Genomic DNA, 10,991 nt, shown 5'->3' with positions numbered 1-10,991 from the left:
CTAAGCGATATCGCTAGCGAGATCGCTGCTGTGTCACGGTTTTGGTGACTCACCAGCGACCTCACCAGCGATGTCGCTATGTGTGACACTTTGCAGCGATCAGGCCCCTGCTGTGAGGTCGCTGATCGTTGCAAAGTGTCCTGGACCATTTTTTGGTCGTTGGCCTCCCGCTGGCCAGCACACATCGCTGTGTGTGACCAGCGGGACCAACGATCTGGCTGGTAACCATGGTAAATATCGGGTTACTAGGGGCACGCGCGCACTTAGTAACCCGCTGTTTACCATGGATACCACTCTGCTACAGTGAGCGGAGGCTCCAGCGCACCGTAGCAGAGTGGTATCCATGGTAAACAGCGGGTTACTAGGGGCACACGCGCACTTAGTAACCTGATATTTACCATAGTTACCAGCCTGCTCCTGCTTAAGCAGCAGGCTGGTAACGGGAGCAGGACATCGTGGAACGATTCTTTCCACGATATCGCTGCTCCCCTGATCGCTGGTGAGCCTGCCTGTTTGACAGCTCCCCAGCGATGTATTAGCGATGCAACAACGATCCCTGACAGGTCGTATCGTTGTCGGGATCGCTGCTGCATCGCTTAGTGTGACGGGGCCTTAAGTCAGCCACTAGCTTAGCTGGTATAGAGGATTGCTGTATTGTCTGCTAATGACAGCCAAGCTAAATATAGCGTACAGATAAGATAGCATTAGGCTTCCAGTATCTGCTAACAACATAAGTGAGACTGGATAAGCCAATTGTAGGCTGAGAGAAATCAAGATCTAAGAAAGGGGGTAGACCTACTATAGTTGCAATATATATAGCAGAGAAATCAGTACGTTTCTGAGATAATTTTTGTTTTCTCACTACAGGAATGCCAATGTATTCCAGATAAATTATATATATATATATATATATATATATATATATATATATATATATACAGTACAGACCAAAAATTTGGACACACCTTCTCATTTAAAGATTTTTCAGTATTTTCATGACTATGAAAATTGTACATTCACACTGAAGGCATCAAAACTATGAATTAACACATGTGGAATTATATACTTAACAAAAAAGTGTGAAACTACTGAAAATATGTCTTATATTCTAGGTTCTTCAAAGTAGCCACCTTTTGCTTTGATGATTGCTTTGCACACTCTTGGCATTCTCTTGATGAGCTTCAAGAGGTAGTCACGGGAAATGGCTTTCACTTCACTAGTGTGCCCTGTCAGGTTTAATAAGTGGGATTTCTTGCCTTATAATTGGGGTTGGGACCATCAGTTGTGTTGTGCAGAAGTCTGGTGGATACACAGCTGATAGTCCTACTGAATAGACTGTTAGAATTTGTATTATGGCAAGAAAAAAACAGCTAAGTAAAGAAAATCGAGTGGCCATCATTACTTTAAGAAATGAAGGTCAGTCAGTCCGAAAAATTGGGTAAACTTTGAAAGTGTCCCTAAGTGCAGTTGCAAAAACCATCAAGGGCTACAAAGAAACTGGCTCACATGAGGACCGCCCCAGAAAAGGAAGACCAAGAGTCACCTCTGCTTCTGAGGATAAGTTTATCCGAGTCACCAGCCTCAGAAATTGCAGGTTAACAGCAGCTCAGATTAGAGACCAGGTCAATGCCACACAGAGTTCTAGCAGCAGACACATCTCTTCAACAACTGTTAAGAGGAGACTTTATGCAGCAGGCCTTCATGGTAAAATAGCTGCTAGGAAACCACTGCTTAAGGACAGACAACAAGCAGAAGAGACTTGTTTGGGCTAAAGAACACAAGGAATGGACATTAGACCAGTGGAAATCTGTGCTTTGGTCTGATGAGTCCAAATTTGAGATCTTTGGTTCCAACCACTGTGTCTTTGTGCGATGCAGAAAAGGTGAACGGATGGACTCTTCATGCCTGGTTCCCACCGTGAAGCATGGAGGAGGAAGTGTGATGGTGTGGGGGTGCTTTTCTGGTGACACTGTTGGGGATTTATTCAAAATTGAAGGCATACTGAACCAGCATGGCCACCACAGCATCTTGCAGCGGCATGCTATTCCATCCGGTTTGCGTTTAGTTGGACCATCATTTATTTTTCAACAGGACAATGACCCCAAACACACCTCCAGGCTGTGTAAGGGCTATTTGACCAAGAAGGAGAGTGATGGGATGCTACGCCAGATGACCTGGCCTCCACAGTCACCAGACCTGAACCCAATCGAGATGGTTTGGGGTGAGCTGGACCGCAGAGTGAAGGCAAAAGGGCCAACAAGTGCTAAGCATCTCTGGGAACTCCTTCAAGATTGTAGGAAGACCATTTCCGGTGACTACCTCTTGAAACTCATCAAGAGAATACCAAGAGTGTGCAAAGCAGTCATCAAAGCAAAAGGTGGCTACTTTGAAGAACCTAGAATATAAGACATATGTTCAGTTGTTTCACACTTTTTTGTTAAGTATATAATTCCACATGTGTTAATTCATAGTTTTGATGCCTTCAGTGTGAATGTACAATTTTCATAGTCATGAAAATACAGAGAAATGTTTAAATGAGAAGGTGTGTCCAAACTTTTGGTCTGTACTGTATATATATATATATATATATATATATATATATATATATATATATGTACATTTGCATTAGTTCTATTAGCTGTCTCAACAGGCTAAGATTATATCCAGCATGCACAGCACTTTAGCTAGGGTAGTATACATTTTTACTATTACCCTCAATTGGCTGCTGGGGAATATTTGATAATTGATTCTATAACATTCTATTTTTCTTTTTTCTTTATTAATGTTTGGTATTTTTAACATAGTAATAAAAGTTACATTTTAACCATTACTCCAATTGGATTAGTCAGTGAAACAGATACAATAATAATATTGGAGAAATCCATTACGTTGTTTTCAGTGAATTGTTTCAATGCAACATTTGGCAGATACCCCAATTGAAGCTAAACAGACCACATTATTCTATACTAGCTTTTACCCACGGCTTCGCTCGCGTGGAATTTGGTCTGCCACATTAAGTTTCGTGACAGATCATTTTAATAGTAAAAAAAACTAATCTTAATAGTAAAAAAAAAAATCTTATTTAGTTACTCGTACATCCAAAATTTCAGATGTCTAACTTCAAAACTGACCGATTCTATACAATCTTTGAACTCCTATAATATTAAGAGGGAAACTCTTGAGGGTGGAATTATCAAAATTCCTTTCTTAGTGCTCATTTAAGCTATAATAGAACCTATCTGCAAATTTCAAGATGCTAAGTTCAGTGGTTTCGGCTGTGCGTTGACCGCTAGGTGTGTCAGTCAATCAGGTTTACAGTTTTATATAATCTTCGCCTGTATGGTGTGTTTATAAAAAGTAGCCCTATGTCCTTCCCCAGGCTTGAAATTATCCATATCAAATTTCATCACAAACGGATTACTAAACACTGACTAATAAACAGGACGGACTGAAGTTACTTGCGTTTAATATTGTTCGTGTTAGTAAAGAATTAGTATGTAATTGGAATAATGGACATCTGCAGGTAATTTATCATGTGTTTTTATTGCAATATACTCCTGTAAACTATGTTATTTGATTTCTTTCGTTCAGTGAAAATATGTAGATTTTGCGATTTAGAAACACGTGAGCAAGCTACGTATAGCTGACTGTGGGAAAAACAGGGCGTGCCTAAATGTATCCCCGCTACCTTCAAAGTTTGCCCTTGCGATTTATTGATGGTCATTGAAAATGCAACTTTAAGTGGGAACTGCAAACGTTTGAAAGTAAAGGGTAAGTTATTGGGTATTATTGGGATGCGTGGTATAAGGATATTTTCACCCTTAGCTTCTCCAGTTAAAATTGTGGCCTTTACAATGTGCCTGCCTAGTTCAGTGACTCGCAATCTAGTGCCATTACATAATCTCGGGGCGTCCAAGTTGCGCATTAACAAAACGGGTATACCGACCTTTAATTCGAGCTTATGAGATGGGACCCCAGATAGCTCCAAAGAGTTAAGAAACTCCACGGGGTAGCTCATACAGTCTTCAGATGACATGACTGTGTCGATGGAGTTGTAGGTTGTTGCATCGCTGGTTACTTGGTCCAAGATAATTTTATTGATTTTCGCAACTGTTTCATTTCTTGGTGCTAGTATAGTTCTTTCACATAGCCAATTTTCATCGTGGATGTTTTGTTGCAAATTTGGAAAAACTTGAGCAATAAGTGCGTCTTCCGAATCCACAACATGACAAAATTGGTTAGTGAATAGAACCATACCTTCTTCGTCAGTTTCGATTCGACCTTCACTGATCTCGAGCAGTTTCTCAGCGTACGCGCCCGACTCTAGATCACTGAATAACTGAACAAGCATGTTGGTGGTGAGGTGCAACTTTTCAACTTTGGTCCATAAATATGAGGATTTCAGACATGCGTTAATTTCGTCTGCTGCAGTGCCTCATAGAATCATAGAATCATAGAATGGTAGAGTTGGAAGGGACCTCCTGGGTCATCTGGTCCAACCCCCTGCTCAAAGCAGGATTCACTAGATCATCTCAGACAGATGTCTGTCCAGCCTCTGTTTGAAGACGTCCATTGAAGGGGAACTCACCACCTCTCGTGGCAGCCTGTTCCACTCATTAATCACCCTAACTGTCAAAAAGTTTTTTCTAATATCTAATCTGTGTCTCCTCCCATTTAGTTTCATCCCATTGCTTCTAGTCTTTCCTTGTGCAAATGAGAATAAAGATGATCCTTCTACAATGTGACAGCCCTTGACATATTTGTAGACAGCTATTAAGTCTCCTCTCAGTCTTCTTTTTTGCAAGCTAAACATTCCCAAATCCTGCAACCGTTCCTCATAGGACATGGTTTGCAGACCAGTCACCATTCTGGTCGCTCTTCTCTGAACTTGCTCCAGTTTGTCTATGTCTTTTTTAAAATGTGGTGCCCAAAACTGTACACAGTATTCCAGATGAGGTCTGACCAAAGAGGAGTAAAGACCGATAATGACTTCACGTGATCTAGACTGTATGCTTCTGTTAATACATCCCAGAATTGTATTTGCCTTTTTTGCTGCTGCATCACACTGTTGACTCATGTTCAGTCTATGATCTATTAGTATACCTAAGTCTTTTTCACATGTACTGTTGCTTAGCTCTATTCCTCCCATTCTGTATATGCTTTTTTCATTTTTATTGCCCAGATGTAGTACTTTGCTTTTTTCCCTGTTAAAAACCATTCTGTTGGTTGCTGCCCACTGCTCCAGTTTATTTAGGTCTTTTTGAATCCTCTCTCTCTCTTCTCTAGTATTAGCTATCCCTCCTAGCTTTGTGTCATCAGCAAATTTAATCAGTTTACCCTCAATTCCTTCATCTAAATCATTGATAAAGATGTTGAACAATACAGGTCCCAGGACGGAGCCCTGTGGTACCCCACTTGAGACATTCATCCAGCTGGATGTGAAGCCATTTACAACCACCCTTTGAGTCCGATCACTAAGCCAGTTATGAATCCACCTAACAGTTGCCTGGTCCATTGCATACTTGGTCATTTTTTCAATAAGGATGATGTGAGATACTTTGTCAAATGCTTTGCTGAAGTCAAGATATACTATATCTACAGCATTTCCCTGATCCACCCAGTCAGTGATTCTGTCATAGAAGGAAATTAAGTTAGTCTGACATGACTTGTTAGTTACAAACCCATGCTGACTCTGGTTAATCACTTCATTCTTATCCATGTACTTACATACATGTTGTTTAATAATTTGTTCAAAGATCTTTCCTGGTATAGAAGTCAGACTCACCGGCCTATAGTTCCCTGGGTCCACCTTCTTCCCCTTTTTGAAGATAGGAACAACATTTGCTCTTCTCCAGTCTTCTGGGACTTCTCCTGTTCTCCAAGAATTTTCAAAGATTATGGAGAGTGGTTCTAAAATTTCTTCTACAATCTCCTTCAGTACTCTGGGGTGTAATTCATCTGGACCTGGAGACTTGAACTCATTTATGTTAGCTAAATATTCCCTCACAATCTTTCTGTTTACTGATAACTTGGATTCCTCTATTCCTTTAAAAGGACAGTGAAGATCAGTTGATGTTACATTTTCTTTCTGAGAGAAAACAGATGCAAAATAGGAATTAAAAAGTTCGGCCTTCTCAACATCCTCTCTTACCATTTCTCCATTTTCATCCTGTAAAAATCCTATAGCATCTTTGACTTTTCTTTTACTTTTGACATACCCCCAAAATCCTTTTTTATTGCTTTTGACATCTCTTGCAAGCCTTAATTCATTGTCAGCTTTAGCTAACCTGATACGTGCCCTGCAGGATCTGCAAACTGCATTATAATCTTCTTTAGATATGCCTCCCTCTTTCCATTTAATAAACATTTCTTTCTTTCTTTTTAGCATGTGTTTAAGTTCTGTGTTCATCCATCCTGGTTTCCTTAAATGCTTCCCATTCTTCCTACTTTTCGGGATTGTTAACGATTGTGCTTTGAGAATCTCATTTTTAAAAATTTCCCATCCTTCCTGGACATTTTTGTCCTTAAGGACATCCAGCCATTGGATCCCTCCTATTCTCTTTCTGAGTCTCTTAAAATCTGCCTTTCTAAAATCTAACCTTGAAGTTTGAGTCTTCACATGTCTTCCTCCTCTAGTTATCCAAAATTCTATAATAGCATGATCGCTGCCTCCTAGGGTCCCAGCCACCTTTACCTCCTCAACCATTTCCTCCCTGTTTATAAGAATTAGATCCAAAGTAGCAGATCCCCTTGTTTTCTCCCCTACCTTTTGGAAGATAAAGTTGTCAGCAAGAGAGGATAAGAATTTGCTTGACCTGTTAGTTTTACTTGAGAGAGATTCCCAACAAATGTCTGGATAGTTGAAATCTCCCATGACCACTACGTCATATTTTTTGGAGAACTTGGTCATTTGATACATAAAGAGTTCATCCATATCTTCAGCTTGCCCAGGTGGCCTGTAGTAAATGCCTACAATAGTGTCCTTTCCGTTGTTCTCTCCTTGTATTCTTACCCAAACAGTTTCCACAGAACTCCCAGTCTCTGAAGCTTCAATCTCTGTGCAGATATACGCTTTTCTAACATACATTGCAACACCTCCTCCTCGTTTATCAAGTCTGTTTCTTGCAAATAAGTTGTATCCTTTTAGCCTTTTATTCCAATCATGTGTATCGTCCCACCAAGTTTCAGTGATTCCAATGACATCATATTCCTTTTCCTGCATTAGTAGTTCCAATTCTCCTTGTTTGTTGCCCATGCTTTGTGCATTTGTATAAAAACATTTTAGTTTGTGATTGGTTTCTCTTCCTCCCATATTTTTATTATTTAGATTTTTTTGTCTTTGTTCTTCTTTTCCACTTCCAGTAGCAGAGATCTCAATAGTATATGTCAGCTGTATGGCTTTTTCTGGCCTTTTGCTTCCCTTCCCACATTGTTCTAGTTTAAAGCTCTTCTGATGAGTGTAGCAAGGCGACTTCCAAATACATGTTTTCCAGTCTTCGTAAGGTGCACCCCATCTCTAGCAAGTAGTCCATCGTATAGGTAATTCATTCCTCGCTCGATGACAGGCAAAGTTTGCCTAAAGTCCCCAGCCAATGAAACAACCACACCACCCATTATTGTTTGTTTACTGTGTAAGTCTTGTAGACAACGATCAAGAGCTTCGATGGCGCGTTTGTGTGACATTGTGCACTCGTCCCACACGATTAGTTTGCACAGGAGGCCACGGGCGCTGCTCTTGCTGATATTACACGATGGGGTTTCTTCGTTCACCAGATTAAGAGGTAATTTAAAGACTGAATGTGCCGTCCGTCCACCGCTTAGCAATGTTGCAGCAATTCCAGAGGAAGCCACAGCTAATGCAACGTTATGACCGCTACGAATTTTTGCTAAAAGTAAATTAAGCAAGAAAGTTTTTCCTGTACTACCCGGGGCATCAAGGAAAAAAAGTCCGCCTTCACCATTCTCAACTCGTCCTACTATTTTGTGATAAATCTCTCTTTGATCAGGTAGCAAACGTGGCTCAGTTTTGCAAACGTGAGCGTCTAACTGGTTGGTATCATAGCTTAGCTCTTTTATCAACTCGTTCGACAGCTCTCCACTATGCCGCGGTGAGGGTAGACCAAAATCGGACAATTTCTTTCCAGAAATTATTAATATTTTGTCCTCGATAAGCCCCAACGCCTCATTGAAACAGAGATCATCGTTAACGTGATCCATTCTTTCAAATCTGTGCATGATATCCTCTGATAACGCAGTTTTATACTTGTGCCAGAGTTGTAGAGGATTGGATAAACCGCAAGTGCATATCAATATGGCAAACAGCTCTCTTATTTGCACCAGGGAGCGACATAGCACGGCCTCTTCTAAGGTGGTATCCCAGTGGTTATTATCTTCCAACAACCCCATCTTCTCACACACATGCCGAAAAGTTGCAAGTTCTTGACCTTCAAATGTTTTTAAATCCGAGAAGTTGGTTGGACCCCTTATTACATTCAGCAGCATACGCAAGCAATAACATTCAAAATTGCTAACGTGCACCGTGTAAATGCGACCTAGAGCGTCTCCTGCCTTCACACCTGGCCAGCCATCGACAGGTGTTCCTTGTAAACGACGTTTCCATTGCTTCCGTGCCACATTCCAAGTATAGTAGCGGGGCACGTCAATGTAAAGTAATGTTTTTGCAAACGTATCACTTTGGCACAACAGGAAAAATGCAGTTAGTGTAGTTTTAGGTGGTGCTTCTAATCTCTCTCTAAAATTATTTTCCGTAAAGTAAACCCTCTCGCCATTGGGTAAATGAATCGCGAGATGAGTGTTAGGTTGGGTGTCTCTCGTGCAGAGGCAGACCTAAGATCCGCCACGCTGCTTCGTTACTACTAACATATCGGCCGGTTCTAAAGGTCTGCACCTCATCTCTTGGGTCAATGTTAACATTCCCTTGCTGGCGGATGTTAAAAATAGCCTGGTCGCTACCCTTATTAATATATTTACAAATATATTTTATCGCCTGTACCGTATTACAGAACTCTACGTTTAAATGAGAATTAAAAATTTTTGATAAGAGTGGAGAATATGGGACCACCCAGCTATTGTCCACCAATATTTCCTGTGTTCCTCTACGGGTTTTTATAATCATCGTGCATCCACCATTCTCTGGTGCTCTGCGCCTGTACAAAGGATAACCTTTGTCATTGGTTTGAGTATCTTTTAAAAGCTTCCTGTAGCGCCGGCGTCCCTGCCCTCTGCTAGGCAGGGACGCTGTTCCCCTCACCCCTCTGCTCCGAGCCCGGCGTCCTCCTCCCGCTCTGCTGAAGCGCGCGCTCCTTCCCGGCCACTGTGCTTAGGGCGCGCGCGTGCGCGCTCCCTCCCTCTTAAAGGGGCCGCGCGCGCCGTCCTAAGGAGTCCCCGGCCAATGGCCGGAGGACTTCACCATATATAAGGCACCTCCTCCAAAATGGAGGTGCCCGAGCAATGTTGTTGCACTGTTCACTACTCTGCTTCAGCCCTCAGGTCCCGTTGCCAGTTACCTGCCAGTTACCTGCCAGAATCCTGCCAGTTTGCTGTCTGTTTCCTGCCTGACATTCCTCCTACCTGCTTGCTAGCCTGAGGTCCAACGGTCTGCCTTTCTACTCCTGTCAGTCTGTCTATGGACCAGCTTGCCCGCTCACCTGGGAGCGCACATCTGCTACCTGCCTGCTAGCCTACCTGGAGGCTCCGCCGTCACGTGCTGTGACCACCTGCCATTCCAGAGACTCCTGCCCGCTTACCTGGGAGCGCTCATCTGCTGCCTGTCTGTTGGCCTACCTGGAGGCTCCGCCGTCACGTGCTGTGACCACCTGCCATTCCAGAGACTCCTGCCCGCTCACCTGGGAGCGCTCATCTGCTGCCTGTCTGTTGGCCTACCTGGAGGCTCCGCCATCACATGCTGTGACCACCCGTTTATCCAGAGACTCTCGCTTGCTCACCTGGGAGCACACATCTACCATCTGCCTGCTAGCCTACCTGGAGGCTCAGCCATCACAGGTCGTACCTACCCTTTACCCAGAGACTGCCCCGGTCACTTGCCGTGACCTCCTGCCCGTTCATCCAGAGACTGCCCCGGTCACTTGCCGTGACCTCCTGCCCGTTCATCCAGAGACTGCCCCGGTCACTTGCCGTGACCTCCTGCCCGTTCATCCAGAGACTGCCCCGGTCACTTGCCGTGACCTCCAGCCCGTTCACCCAGAGACTGTCCCGGTCACCTGCTGTGACTGCCTGCCCGTCTTCCCTGGTCGCCACCCGCTCCCTTACAAGGACCGCCCCTTGTATAGTAGCTCAGAGGTTCCGCCTCCCAGACCCGTTACAGTTTGCTCGGGCCATGGAACCCGGTGGCACCCAAGCTCCCTCACTCTCGGACCTGTGTCATGAACTGTCCCGTCAGAAGTCCCAACAGGAGTCCATCCTGGGTCACCTGCGGAATGTCAATTCTCGCCTGGACACTCTGACTGCTCCACCAGCAACCACCGCCAGTGCCATGACTCGCAATCCGGCAGCTCCGCTGCCCACCAATACTATGGTATCCTACCCCGGACCCCGGCTTTCTGCACCTCCTCGCTTCGGAGGCGACTCCGCTCAGGCTCGGGGCTTTATAAATCAGTGCACCCTGCACTTTGAACTCCTGTCCCACCAGTTTAACTCCGACCGGGCCAAAATTGCCTTCATCATGTCCCATCTCACCGGGGAGGCCCTGGCCTGGCTAAATCCTCTATGGGAGAGAGGAGACCCCCTGGTGTCCGACTTGCCTGCCTTTCTCACGGCTTTCCGGAAAGTCTTCGACGAACCCGGACGGAAGACCTCATCCGCATCATCTCTGCTACGCCTCCGTCAGGGAAGTCTCACCGTGGGCCAATATGCCATACGGTTCCGTACCCTTGCCTCGGAGCTGGCCTGGGATAATGACGCTCTGGTATCTGTCTTCTGGGAGGGTCTGTCCGGCCGTATTAAAGATGAAC

This window comes from Phyllobates terribilis, unplaced genomic scaffold (genome assembly GCF_046119375.1).
Source record: "Phyllobates terribilis strain yellow unplaced genomic scaffold, ASM4611937v1 Scaffold_5__5_contigs__length_657084704, whole genome shotgun sequence".
Lineage (NCBI taxonomy): Eukaryota > Metazoa > Chordata > Amphibia > Anura > Dendrobatidae > Phyllobates > Phyllobates terribilis.
This window is presented reverse-complemented; position numbering follows the sequence as displayed.